Raw genomic sequence first — 14,999 nt, forward strand, 5'->3', positions numbered from 1 at the left:
TTAAAAAGTATTGGTATATCCATAATTTGAATTTGGATTTGAGAAGAGTGAAAATGAGAGACAACATAATAAACATGAATATTTATAAAATCCACATATTTGTGAAATTCCTAAAGAATTTTGAATCTCACAAATTTATACTTTTTTTCTTTCTAAATTAGTTTATTCATAACGTGTACATCTCTTTAGTATAATTTATAAAGAAAATAAAATTTAAAATTCGTATCCCCATATACAATGATAATTTAGAGTGAAACACTTACTTGGAGTAAAATGGGTTAACTTTGGATTTGAAAACATTTGGTCAGGCAATGCTTGCAATGCTTTGGATGGATCAACATGGTTAAACCTGCATGTTCCAAAAGCCTTGAGTTGAATACCTTAATATTTTCAGATCATACTGGTGTTACTTTTCTCTTTGTTTTCTGTCATGCCTGACTATGCACGTTGGAAGAGGACTTACCTGTATAATAAAAGCCATTCCCAGGACCAAATTGTTAAGATATCCCTGAAGAAAATTAGATATGCCAAGTGCCATTGTTGAATATCCAACATCAATGTCAACCTGCAAATTTTCAAACATTTTGATCGTTATATCCTACATTACTCTGATTCTTCATTTTTCTTGAAATATCTTTACATATAATGTACCTCGATGTAATTATTCCCTCTGAAATAATGAGTTTCAAGAAATTGACCCAATGTGGCAGGTCTCTTTCGAACACTTTGCTTTGCCATCCATGATCCCTAAACATGCACGTTGTTAGTCAAAACCATGATGAATTCGGAATTCAAACCATGATGTTTGTATATCAAAGCATTTCTCACCTTAGAAATGCATGATATGATCTTCAATCTCGAGTTCCTAAAGGCATCATCTTCGTTTACGAATTTGTACAGAAAAGGATGATCTTCCAAAGGAGATTTCATCATATAGTATATTGCCAGTGCACGCTTCGACGTCTTGGGAATATGATTCGCATTTGTGGAAGTATTGTTACGTGATCGATGATGAAAACAGAGAACGTGATTCGAGATGTATAACAATCAAGCATACCTGGAAATTAATGATAAAGAAAAATTTTGGTCCACCTTGAGCTGCATGTTTCTGCTCATTTTCTCTGGTTTCTCAGGCGTACGTTAGAGGGTCTAACGGATCTAAGAACCCGGGCGTCTCTGGTGACTTCTCTTCATTCTTTCAGATTCCTTCTAGTCTGTGTGCTCTTCTCTTCATTATTATGGACTGGAGGAAGCTTTTCGGATGTCAATCTAGACAAGAGCTTCAATATTTCCCACTGAATTCTCGCGACTCGACCTTTATCATCCAACCACCAAAAGAAATATACGATACTGGAATTGCCGATGGAGTTCATCCCTGGTGGGTCAATTCCTGGGTGCTGCTCCCAATTTTTCAACAATGCAAAGAATGGTGGAAAACCTGTGGAATAACCAGTCTAAAGGTGTTCGCTCCAGGTAAGCTTCGCTGGAAGCAATCTTTACATCTTTTCTTTCAACAATGATTCTGCGAGAGATTGAGTACTGCAAAATGGGCCATGGCATATATTGAATAAACCTTTAATTCTAAGGAAATGGGAGTCTAATTCTAAACGTCTTCATTTTGATCTTTCAAAAATCCCTCTGTGGGTTCATCTCTTCAATGTTCCTCTCGAACTATTTTCGAGAGAGAGAGGGCCTTAGCTACATAGCAAGCGCCATTGGTAACCCTCTAACTATGGACTCGGTTACTGCCTCGAAATCTAGGTTAGAGTTTGCCAAAATCTGTGTAGAGATTGGAGTGAAAGATGTTATTCCTAAAACTATTGAAGTTATCCTTGCTAATGGGTAGTCAACTACTGTATATGTTGATGTTCCTTGGCTTCCTTTTAGTTGCTTAAAATGTAACAAATTTGGGCATTCTGAGAAAGCATGTTTAGTTTCTAAAGACCCAGCTCCTGTTAACCAACAAATTTGGAGGAAAAAAAGTGACTCTATTCCTGCTGTGCAATCTTCCTCCGTTTCTCTATCTTCTGGTTCCAAAGGAAAAAACGAGATTCCTTTCAAAGATAAAGAACCTTTTAATGAAATAACTAGCACTTTATTGCCCACTTCTGATCTTGCTGCTAAGGTTGATCATCATGATTCTTTTCCTGTTTCTAATGAGGTCAGCGGTACTTCATATTTGTTTCCTTATGATACTGCTGCAAAGGATAATCAATCTAGCTCTTCTCCTGTTAAAAATGAAGTCTGCAACACTTCATTAATTACTTTGTCTCTAAATGTCAATAATGAAGCTAATCCGTCTGCTTTAAATGAGTCTCATCATCTTTCTAATGAGGATGGAAATACTTCAGAAATTTCACTACCTCAAATCAACTCCTCTGAAGAACAAATACTTCTCCTTCTGGAAATGCTACCAAAGTTTCTAATGTCCCAAAAAGAGGAAGGGGTTGTCCTAAAAAAATAACAAGACTTCTTTAAAAGGATCTTCAAACAGATTCGAGGTCTTAAATTCTATAGATGATTCCTCCCCCAACTTAGATTCACAGGAAAAAACCAAGGTCTGCTGCATTGGGAGTGGCTCTGCTAATAAAAGATCTTAAATCTAAAAAGAAAGAGCAACTTGACAAGTCAAAATGTGTCTCTGACATAGTACTTGGAGGTGAACTAACCTCTACTTCTCAATGATTTTTTGCTTCTGGAACGTTAGAGGATTGAATAATCCTCATAAACAAAATAAGTTTCTTTATAGGGCCACTCTCTTGAAAGTTGATATCCTTTGTTTATTAGAGACCAGAGTAAAATCAGAAAAATTTGAAGATATACTAAGCCTCAAATTCAGCTCTTGGAATTGCTTCACAAATTATGACTATGCTACTAATGGTAGGATTTGGTTTCTATGGAAAAAAGGCTTGGATTTATCCCTTTACCAGTCTACTGCTCAGAGCATCACTGTTAGAGTTCTTAGAAATGGGATTCCTTTTTTTATCTCAGCCATATATGGCAGCAATGATGGTACTCAAAGGAAACATCTTTGGCATCATTTAAAATACCTTGATTCTAGTATTGGTTCATCCCCTTGGATCTTAGGGGGTGATTTTAATATTTTTCTTCACTCTGTTGAAAGCTCTGACCATGACATCCTGGGTCATTATACTACTAATGAAATGAAAGATTTCCAAGATACAGTCCAAGACCTCCTTCTTCAGGATCACCCATTTTTTGGACCAACTTTCACATGGAGTAATAAACAGAAGGACTCCTATCTTGCTAGGAAATTAGACAGAGTTCTTGTTAACTCTTCCTGGGTCAATTCCTTTGTGGAATTCCTTGCTCCAGGACCCTCTGGCCATTGTCTGGCTCTTTTTGGCTAAATAAAGACTCCATACTAATCGGCCCAAACCTTTCAAATTTTTAACTTCTAGACCAAGAATCCTAACTTCCTTACTGAGATAAAAAAATCATGGGAGCTTTATACGCAAGGAAATCCAATGTTGTCTCTCTTCCTCAAATTAAAGAATCTTAAGACATGCTTGAGAATTCTAAATAAGGCCTGCTACAACAATATTATGGATAGGGTAAAGCTTAAGAAAATGGAACTTGAACAAATTCAACTCCCTACCCTTAACAGAACGTCTTCTATTGATTCTGAGCTTATAATTCAAAGTGATCTCTCTTTTCTTGAGCAGGCTGAAAATCAGTTCTTAAAACATAAGGCAAAAATACAATGACTCAAGGAGGGTGACAAATGCTCAAAGTATTTTCACTCTGTCATTGCCTCTAAGAACAAGAGAGAAACAATAAGAGTTCTTGTGAATATCATGGCAGAAGACTAGAAGAATTTGATGACATGGCATATAAAAATCAGTTGGGGAATGCTGATTCGAATGTTAAAGACACTGACCCTACTGTTTTAAAAAATTTGCTTCAGTTCAATATGTCTCTGAGGCTTCAGCAGAATTGGGGAAAAATATCACTGACGAGGAGATTAAGGATGCTTTCTTCAGCCAAGGAAATGATAAAGCACCTGGCCCGGATGGTTTCACACCTTTCTTCTTTAAATTTACTTGGTCAGTGATTGGCAAAGATGTGATTAAAGCTATAAAATACTTGTTCCATAACTCTTTCGTTTTACCAGCCTTCAATTCTACAATAATTGCCCTGGTTCCCAAGATCACAAATCCTAGCAAGGTTAAAGATTATAGACCCATCTCTTGTTGCTCCGTGGTCTATAAGGCAATTACTAAGATCCTTGTTCAAAGGCTGAAAATCATTCTTCCTGACATAATCACTCTTAACCAAACAACCTTTGTAAAGGGAAGAAATATTATCGATAATACTCTTCTTGCTCAAGATCTTGTCAAAGGCTATGGGAGAAATTCTATCTCTCCAAGGTGTGCTATCAAGATTGATCTTCAAAAGGCTTTGATTCTCTTGACTGGAGATTCCTTTCTTTCTTTCTCAAAGCTATTGATTTGCCTCCTTTTTTTCATTCTTGGATTGAAACTTGTTACACTGGAGCAAAATACTCAATCTCATTCAATGGTTCATTGATTGGTTATTTCAAAGTTGAAAGAGGCCTTAGACAGGGAGATCCTTTATCCCCAATTCTCTTTGTTCTTGCTATGAACATCATTTCCACGCTTCTTAATCTTACTGTTGCCACAGGATTAATCGGTTATCATCCTAAATATAAAAAAATAGGGCTCATTCACCTTACTTTTGCTAACGACCTTCTAATCTTTTGCAAGGGAAATATGGAGTCTATTGCTGGAGTTATTTCTATTCTCAATAAATTTTATGAAATCTCTGGGCTTCAACTTAATGTGGCTAAATCTGAAATTTTTACAGCAAATATTTCTCCAAGGAATCTAGAAATTATCAAGATCTCTACTAGTTTTAAAATTGGTCTTCTACCAGTGAGATATCTCGGAGTTCCTCTTGTTTCTAGGAAACTCTCTGTTAAGGATTGTTCCCCCTGATTGATAAGATTAGATCCAGGATTCACCAATGGTCAGGGAGGCACTTAAGCTATGCTGGAAGGCTAGAACTCATTAAAACTGTCTTACAAAACATTGCTAATTTCTGGTGTCGACAATTCCTGCTTCCCCAAACTGTTATTAATAGAATTAACCAACTATGCTCGAGATACTTATGGAAAGGCTCTGACACTTCAGCCTCAGGAGCAAGGGTAAGTTGGGGTAATTTATGCAAACCAAAGTCTGAAGGAAGGCTAGGCTTAAAGGATTTAAAATCTTGGAACAAGGTCTGCTTGATTCTGCTTATTCGAAACCTTCTAGCCGGTCAAGGTTCCTTATGGATTGCTTGGACCTATGCTTATGTAATTAAATCTAATGATTTTTGCCAAATGTCAACGACTGCTTCTTCTAGTTACATCTTCAAAAAACTGTTGAAACTGAAAACCGAGGCCTTACCTATTCTTAATGTTGGAATTACGAATGCTAAAGGGATTTGGGAAGAAGTTCGAATCAAGCATGATAAAGTCCAGTGGCAAAAGCTAATTTGGTTTCCACTTCACATTCCCAAATTCAGTTTTATTGCTTGGTTAGCTATCCTTGATCGGCTCCCAACTCGGGAGAGACTCTTACGAATGGGACTCGTCACCAATGGTCAATGTATTCTTTGTAATGACGCTCTTGAAACTAGAGACCATTTATTTGCAGACTGCTTTATGGTTACTGCTCTTTGGTTAGCAACAAACTTAGTTTGTTATCTCAGATGTTTATTGCTTGAAATAAGCTTATACTTAGAGGTGTAAACAAGATATTAATGCCTGGCAAGTTACTCAGATTTGATTAAAACATGTGTCAAACAAGCTGAATTTTAGCATCGTAATGCATGACTAAACCAGCTAACATGTCGAGCCTGTTCTTTGATAGGAAATCTGGCCTGGTTGAACAAGCTCGGACAGTTGGATTTTCATCTCGAAATCGAGCTCAAGCTTTAAAAATGAAACTCAATCCAGCTAGAGTTTGTGCTCGAGGTTCTTACAAATTGAGTTCGGCTCAACTAGATTGTTGTACCCATACAAATTACACATTAAAGCTCGAACCTGCACGATACCACCTAGTCGGCTGCCGAGATCATCTTCTTGTTTATCGGATATTAACCAGTCTGCCCCTATCATTTGCATCAAGGTCCCGTTTGCCTTGATCTAAGAAAGATTATAAGTTTAATACATAGATTCAAATAATGTGAGTGTTAGATACATAGATTGTATCTAACATTTGAATTTGATTAAGTACATTTCTAAAATGAAAGTGACATGAATGAATTAATTAATACCTTTAGGTTGTCTTGCAAGTAACATTTACCACGAATCAAGAACCAAGATGAACTGCCGGTTGACCAACTGCAATGTAAAGTACAAGTCGGGTCCTTTTGGAGTGAGTTTCCATAGCAGTAGGGCAGGGTGTCCTCCTTGGCCATCTCTTGTAAGTCCACGTCACCCTTCTTTTGAGCTGCAGAAAGAATAAGATCAAATACTTGATACTCAGAAGATAGTAATTTAAAAACTGAGAAAATGATGCATTTGATCCATTAATCTATCTCAAGTTCTAAACTGAGTCCGAATAACATAGTAATGAAGAACCTTGGATAACATAGTTGCACTCACTTGCAAGATCATGTAACTTACTCACAAAATCGGCTGCCGATGTTAATTTTGGGTGATATGAGTTCTGCAGAAATACGAAAAACCGAAAGATCATCGAAATGTATTTTATTGAATGATTTGAAATACAAAATAAGAACGGTGGAAACAAAAAGCTGTTAGTCCAATTTGATTGAATAAGTTCGGCATAGGAAGAGTCGATCTCGAAGAAAATCCTATCTCATATTGCATTGGTAGATTGATCAACCTAGGGTGTCACTGGTAGACACTCAAGTCAATCGAAATCTGTTGATGATGGTTAGAAATAAAATGCAGGGAAAAAACTGACTCCCTATGCAGTTTATTCTCGCATCAAACTGTATCAACTTCGGGTTTGGAAATTTCAGTGTATTACAAGGATATATAACAGTCAGAATCTGTTCTATAGACAAAGTGAGTACCAGGGCATACATTTTGGAACTTGGCTCGGTATCCCACTCACTTTCCAAATGATCATCATCTGTAAATTCAGATGTTTCAGGTACATCAAAAAATTCATCACTCTTCAATCAGACCCATTGGAGTCACTTGCGTATGTGCCAGTTTTTCCACCTCATTCTCAATCAAATCATCTTCCTCAATCCTTTCAGCACTCTCGATGTCGATATTATTATCTATTTTTCAGTTTGAGGCAACTGTATATGCCTTAGCCACTCCCTGGACAAGCATATGGAAGAATAATTTCCTTGTTTGCCTTTGAACAGCTCCCTTAAGACTGCAACATATAAGTGCAATAAAACATTTAACACACCATTGATGAAATGGAACTACTGGAACTTCGACTACTATTAGTGAGTAGTGAGACACCTGCAACTCTCTTGAGCATTGAAATTGTCAAGGATCTAGCAGCGGATGGCCGTACATAGAATTTCCACAACTTCCAATCAATGGCAAGCATGTGCTTCACCGTTGACTGTTGCCCCTGGTTCACGGGAGTGATGACATATCCCCCACCTATTCTTTTTTGCAACACAAAACGTTCAAAACATAGAACAATATCTGAAACTAGACAAAAATGAAGTGATGTTTCATGTGCACTCAAGAGGATCGAGAACTTCTATAAATTCCTATTCTGGAGCATACATTACTTTTAAGGTGAGAACGAACATAGCCACTTTGAGGGGGACATTTATCGTGGACCACGGAATGGTACAGAATCACTACGACAAGAACAGATAATGGAAAGTTCGGTTCGAAACTGACATTTCTGCAAATTTTCATGACTTTGCCTTAATTAGTACCGTATGTGCCATCATCCTCTCGTCACCAATAGCGTTGAAGCAATAAATCTCTCTGCTTCATTCCCCTGCAAGACCTTCTGTGATCAATTCGAAACCTAAAGCGTGAATTATGTTCAGACAAAGCATAGAATCAGACCAAGGTAACTAATCACAATACAACTTCTTGTGAATGATATCCGTATGATCGTCAAGGCACTCGACCACGCTGCCTTGGTAGACACAGAAGTCTCATCTGCAAGACAAACCGTTGTTTAACATCGAGAAATTGGAAAATTCCATTTAGACATACTGCATTGAGGTAATCGAACACGAATGAACATCTTACTCTGATCTTGAGGACCAAGAGACATAAGTGCAAGGAAAATGGCCTCCGAGGTCCCATCCACCATGCCAACAGTCATTGTAGCTGGATGATCATTCCAATGCTGACAACAAGAATAATCTTCATCCATAAAGAAAAAAAGAATTAAGTACAACAACCATGAACTGTGTCCAAAGAGCAACACACCCCTCCATGCGAATCTCGATGTTTTGCTTATTTGAAAAGCTGTAACCCTGTATTAGCAACACAAATTGTCAATGATTCATGAATTTATACACTAATAGTGTCAACAGGAGCTTAAATCTTCACCATTTTCACAACCAAATATTTTCCAAGATGAGGGTACAGTTATATCAGATATCATAGCCTCCGCATGAACAGATGAACGAAATGGTCAACTGACTGAGTTCTTTCGGATCTTTAGGTACAGGAATTTGAACTATATAGTAAGTCCATTGAAGTTTAGAACATATTTTTGGGTCTGTTGGGACAGGATTCCTTCAAGCAATGAACCCATGGTGCTGCTTCCTCTGAACTACTTGCTCCAAGCTTAAGCTGATTGTTAATATCCGAAGTGCTGTAAATGGAGAAAATGAAGAAGACTTGCACGAGGTAAACACTTCATAAGCTTTAAACATGGACATCGAAAAAATAGGGACAAACCTTTTTGTTAATGCTCTCCCTTCATGAATCTGTTACTGCACTTGTAACATGTTGCTGCAGAAGAAGAGCTCAACATAAATTCAAGTTTCGGATGATATTCTGATACTCAACTCAATGGGACTGAAATAGGTAGATTTCATGATTTCAGATCAGGAGGTTGTGTATATAACTCAGAGAGAAGAATTTCAAAATATTAAAACAAACACGCCTCTAAATGGGCTGAATCTGACTATCTTTAATGTACTCTTAGTTCCTCTGGTTTATCGTTTCTCTGCAAATGATTGGTTTTATTGTTGTTTCCTATAATCATCAAAATAAAATTAAAAAAACCCAGAATTTGTCTGGATAATGGGCTGTTTCTTATAACATCACGTCGATGTTATGAGTTTTAATAGAAAAATATTTTTTATTTAAATTTTAATTTATATATATATATATAAACTTAATTTTTTTGTTTGCGAGGTCGGGACGCCACAGCCCCTTCCGCCTACCAAATAAATATGTCCTTGTTAACACAACGTTTTAAGATGCTAGCAAGTCGGTTCATATGTGAATGATAATATAATAAATGAGTTTAATTGATTCTTTTTAAAAATTTGATAGTATAATTGATTTTTTAAAAAGTTTGAAACTTATTTATTAAAAAATAAAAATAAGAACCATTTAAAATTTAAAATATTAAAAAAATAACATATTATAAAAATTAAAAATTACCAAATTAAAAAAAATTAAAAATATGAGAAATTGTAAAATAATAAATTATAAATGATTATAAAATCAAAATTCAAATATATATATAAAATATTAAAAAAATTGAACACTCCTATAGGAAAAAAATTAATTATACCGCTTTACTTTGAGTCTATTATTATTACTGGAACATATTTTCAATTGAATACGTGAAATAATAAATATATATATTTTTAAAGAAATCACTTTGAATGCTTTTTGTTTTCTTTGAAAAATTTTATCTTGTTCCTATTTCAAAATATAAATATGTAGCTATGTTGTGATAAATTAAAATATTCTTCATTATCATCTAAGTTGTTAAATAATGACGAATTTATAAATATTTTTTAGGATGAATATATATATTAATAACACAATATTTTGATATGAAATGTGTATAAATAAAATTTTACGATGGGCACTATTAGTAAAAGGAAAATTTTACAACGCTCGATGAGCACCACTAATGATGAGTATCGCCGAACACCATTAATTTAATTTATAAAATATTAAAATTCTACATGAATCAATGTATAACTATAAATTAGTTAAAAATTAAAAGGTAAAATCTTTAAAATAAAATAATAATTACATTATTTTCTATAATACTTTTTAAAAAATTTTAAATAATTTTTTAAATGTAAATTATAAATTTTTATTGTTAAAAAACATTATGGAAAATAGTGTAATTAGTATTTTATAAAATAAATTATCTTTTAATTTTTAACTAATTTATAATTATACGTTGATTCTTTAGAATTTTAAATTTTTATAAATTAAATTAATGGTGCTCAGCGGTGCTCACAACTCCTCGTTAGTGGTACTCAGCAGTGCTCACAACTCCTCATTAGTGATGCTAAGCAGTATTCATCGAACGTAACAGACTTATCCATTAATAAAAAAATAACTAACAATTTTTTAAAAATTCCAAATTTTTAGACTACTTTACGAAATTTTTGTCTTGTTTCAAGGATATATAAATTTATTTTATTTTTAGTTTCAAATATATTTGAAGCGTCAATTTAATTATGTATTATATTAATCAATGTTCTTATAATTACATAACTTCTTAAAAAATTAAAATTTTATATATTTTTTCTATATTTTAATTCCACACATTATATTATGATATGTTTTAATTATGTTACACTTTTAAATCATATGATTTAGCATTATTTTTTGTGTAGTGTAGATTTTTTTTCTCTTTTCCTTGTTATATTTATTTTAAAAATATGCAATTGATGTATTGGATCAATATATTATTTGATATTTGAATTTGATTTTATATTTGAAATAGTACTTTGTTTTCTTTGTCTAAATTTGGTTTTCACATAAATATAAATTAGCATTTAAATCTAATTCACGTATCAAAACTGATAGTTACAATTTTTCTTAGAGAAAATAACCTCAGTGACCGAAAATTCCTTATAATATACGATTTTAACCAACTTTTTTACGATTTGCCAAAATGACCAACAAAATCGCAATGCGATCTCTAAATCGCAACGCGATCTCCATTATCGCAATTCAGTTTCCAGATTCGCAACGCGATTTTAACCATCGCATTGCGAAGCGATTTTCGAAATCCGCGTTACAATTTTAGATAATCGCAATACGAATATGTAAATCGCAATGCGAATATGTAAATCGCAACGCGATAACACATGATTGCAACGCGATTCTGACTATCGCAACGAGATTCTGACTATCGCGTTGCGATAATATAAAATCGCAATGCGATTTTCAAAGCGCCATTAGTATCGCAACGCGTATTTTATTTTCAAATTCCAAACACGAATATTTACCCGTAATCGCAACTCTTAACCTAAAACCCTAAATCACAACTCAGTCTCATCTCCATCTCTCACTCTATACGGCGACATCCGTCCCCATCTCCGACGAATTCCGTCCCTATTTTCGGTGAAATCCGTCCCCATCTCCGGTGAAATCCGTCTATCTCCATCTCTCAGAGCCACCCTCACAATCATTCACGATCAAAAATGGAAAATCAACCAAATCAACCACCGAGGGTTAGTTTTTTTAATTATTTTTATTTTGAAATTTTTGCATTATTATTAGGTTTTTCATATTGAAATTAATGATAAGTTTACTGGTAATTTCAATAATAGATTAACCATTTCACTTAGATTGCTTATTAAATTCATTCGATTGTTGCCAATATTGTTACTGTTTAGTCTTTAACCCTGTGAAGTTAGTATTTGTCTTTGTTTTGTCTTTTGGTTGAAGTAATGCAATTCATTCAAGTTTCAATTTTAGACAATGACCATTTGAAACCGAGAATCGCAACGCGAAATGAAAATCGCAACGACAAAATTATCGTTGCGATAGCCATTTCGCGTTGCGATAGTCAAATTCGCGTTGCGATAATCATTTTCGTGTTGCGATTTTCATTTTCGTGTTGCAATTTTAAGTTTCAGAAACTATTCTTCTTCTGCAAATTGAAACTTGAATGAATTGCATTACTTCAACCAAAAAATAAAGACAAATATGAAATTCATAGTGTTGCAAAATTAAGTTTGAAGAATAAACTACTACGCTTTATGTTTATTATTGTTTTTGGTATATCTTCACAATGTAGTTTTTGGTATATCTTCACAGTGTAGTTTTTGGTATATCTAACTTGGTATATTTATTGTTTTTGTAGAACTTTTTTTTCGGCTCAATTGACCTTAAGGAATAAAATAAGCCTAGTCACTACAATTGCGTCGAAGCTTTCACCTGTACAAAGACAATTGTTTGAGGATACTTGCTTCGGGCCATGGCTGAAAGTACAACATCCGGGTGGAGATGCTATGTTGACCCATTTGTGGCTTCAGACCATGACACGCGATCGACCCGAGAGTATAGAACGTGGTAATGAAGAGATATGGTTTCATTTTCCACCGGCGTATACGTGTTTTGGGCGGGAGGAGTTTTGCTTAATCACTGGTCTACGCTTCGGACACGATGATGTAGGTCGATACACTAGTCATATTACCCGCCCATCATGGTTATCCCGGGTTTTTCCTGAGCTGTCAATGGAGAAGCCGAATTTACACGTCGACGACTTGACGAGATTTTTTAATAAGAAAGATGGTTTTACTCAGATGGATGACGTCGATGTTGTCCAAGTATGCCTTTTAGTACTTTTGCATGCCAGCTTTTTAGGCAAAGAGGGCAGACAACCTATTCCTAAGGACCTAATATTATTGGTAGAGGACCTAAATGCATGGAACCTATTTCCGTGGGGTTCGTATCTATGAAAAGCTACCTGGAATAAGTTGTTGTCTGCCTTTGATGACCGCAAATGTTTGCGTGGCGATGGTTCCAAATACACTTTGTCAGGTTTTATTTGGGCCTTTAAGGTAAGAATTTCTATATAATGTTTCCAAAATTATAATTAATTATTTTAACAATTACTAATGTTTGTGTATTATATTGTTTGTAGATTTGGATATTTGAGGCTTTTCCCGACATGCAGACATATGCATTCAAAAACTTCAAATGATATTCCTAGGGTTATTTCCTGGAAGAGGAAACGACGACTGTTGATTTGGGAAGAGTTACTACGGTATACGACAATAAATGATGTAAGTTAACACAAATACTACCATATATAAACAAGTTATTACTAGTACACGTTTAACTTTATTTGAGCTTTTATATTGTTAGGAGGCCAACACTCCATTACAGAGGCTGACACCCACGGAGGCTGAGCTTGCCACTGATTGGTGGCAAGCTAGTAAGCATTTTTTTATGGCACGGATGATGAGCAACCTCCACTTCGAGAGCCATCACCTCACCCAGAGCCATCACCTAATCGACCACACTATACACCTCTACAACGAGAGCTATCATCTATTCTGTCACATCATCGAGCCTCTTCTCCACCATCACCTCATGATAGGCGACCGAAAAGATGCCACAACATTTATCTCCCTGTTCTCCACCTCCACGGGATGAGTTAGGGGAGTTACGTGATGAGGTCAATGCCTTGCGTGAGGAGGTCAGTACTTTACGCGATGACAATAGTGAATGGCGTGAGGAGGTATCTACTTTACGTGGTGAGGTAGCGGCTCTACGTGAGATGGTAGCATGTTGTAGAATGAGGTTCATACTCTACGCAATGAGGTGAGTTTAAGATTTTTCATTTAACTTGATTTACTCGTAGTTAGATTAACCATTTCACTTGGATTGCTTAGTAAATTCATTCGGTTGCTGCCAATACTGCTAAACAGTTCTAAAATAACTTAGTATTTGTCTTTGTTTTGTCTTTTGGTTGAAGTTAGTAAATTCATATTTGTCTTTTGGATTGCTTAGTAAATTCATTCGGTAGTAGTTTATTCTTCAAACTTAAATTTGCAACACTGTGAAGTTAGTATTTGTCTTTGTCTTTTGGTTGAAGTAATGTAATCCATTCAAGTTTCAATTTGCAGAAGAAGAATAGTCGCAACACGAAAATGATTATCGCAACGCGAATTTGACTATCGTAACGGGATAATCGCAATGCGAAAACGACTATCGCAACGAGGAAATGACTATCACAACGCGAATTTGACTATCACAACGGATAATCGCAATGCGAAAATGACTATCGCAATGAGTTGCGATTTTAGTTTCGCATTGCGATTTTCTTGTTGCGATAGTCATTTCGCGTTGCGATTTTCTCGTTGCGATAATCAAATTCGCGTTGCGATAATCATTTTCGTGTTGCGATTTTAGTTTCGTGTTGCGATTTTAAGTTTCAGAAACTATTCTTCTTCTGCAAATTGAAACTTGAATGGATTGCATTACTTCAACCAAAAGACAAATACAAATACTAACTTCACAGTGTTGCAATTTAAGTTTGAAGAATAAACTACTACCCTTTATGTTGTCCTTGAACATGCACTAAACCTATATGTTGTCCTTTTAAATGTTTATATAAGTGCTTACTTCCGGAATGTTATCTGATGCATTTTATGAACTATGATAGAATAATGACTTGGGTGAATACCGTGCAAGTTTGAAACATATTTGTCTTTGTTTTCACTGTTTAATATCATGTATGTTTATTTATTGATTTTATGTATTAATTTATTTTTAGCGCCCCGATAAGGTGGATGCTTTACGTCGGGTTTTTCTTGTACGACGGGGTTCACGTATCAGACGGCATGCACGTGCCATTAAGTCTCCGTTCACCCCAATAGTGCGAAGACTCCGTAAGAAGAAGCGTCACTCACCTGTCATCGTTCAAGAGGCCTCTCCTATCGTTAAAGAGGCCCATATCATCCCTCAAGAGTCCCCTCCCACCGTTCAAGAGGCCCCTGTCATCGTTGAAGAGGTCCCTCCCAACATTCTAGAGCCCGATTCACACGGCATATTATATCGAATT

The 14,999-nt window shown here is 35.4% G+C and overlaps 1 pseudogene; it reads right to left on the reverse strand.

Moving 5' to 3' along the window:
- Positions 1-384: 384 nt before the first annotated feature.
- On the reverse strand, positions 385-8,597 carry LOC120165849 (annotated as a pseudogene).
- Positions 8,598-14,999: the final 6,402 nt, after the last annotated feature.

The sequence above is a fragment of the Hibiscus syriacus genome, unplaced genomic scaffold (assembly GCF_006381635.1).
Source record: "Hibiscus syriacus cultivar Baekdansim isolate YM2019G1 unplaced genomic scaffold, ASM638163v2 tig00111616_pilon, whole genome shotgun sequence".
Taxonomy (NCBI): domain Eukaryota; kingdom Viridiplantae; phylum Streptophyta; class Magnoliopsida; order Malvales; family Malvaceae; genus Hibiscus; species Hibiscus syriacus.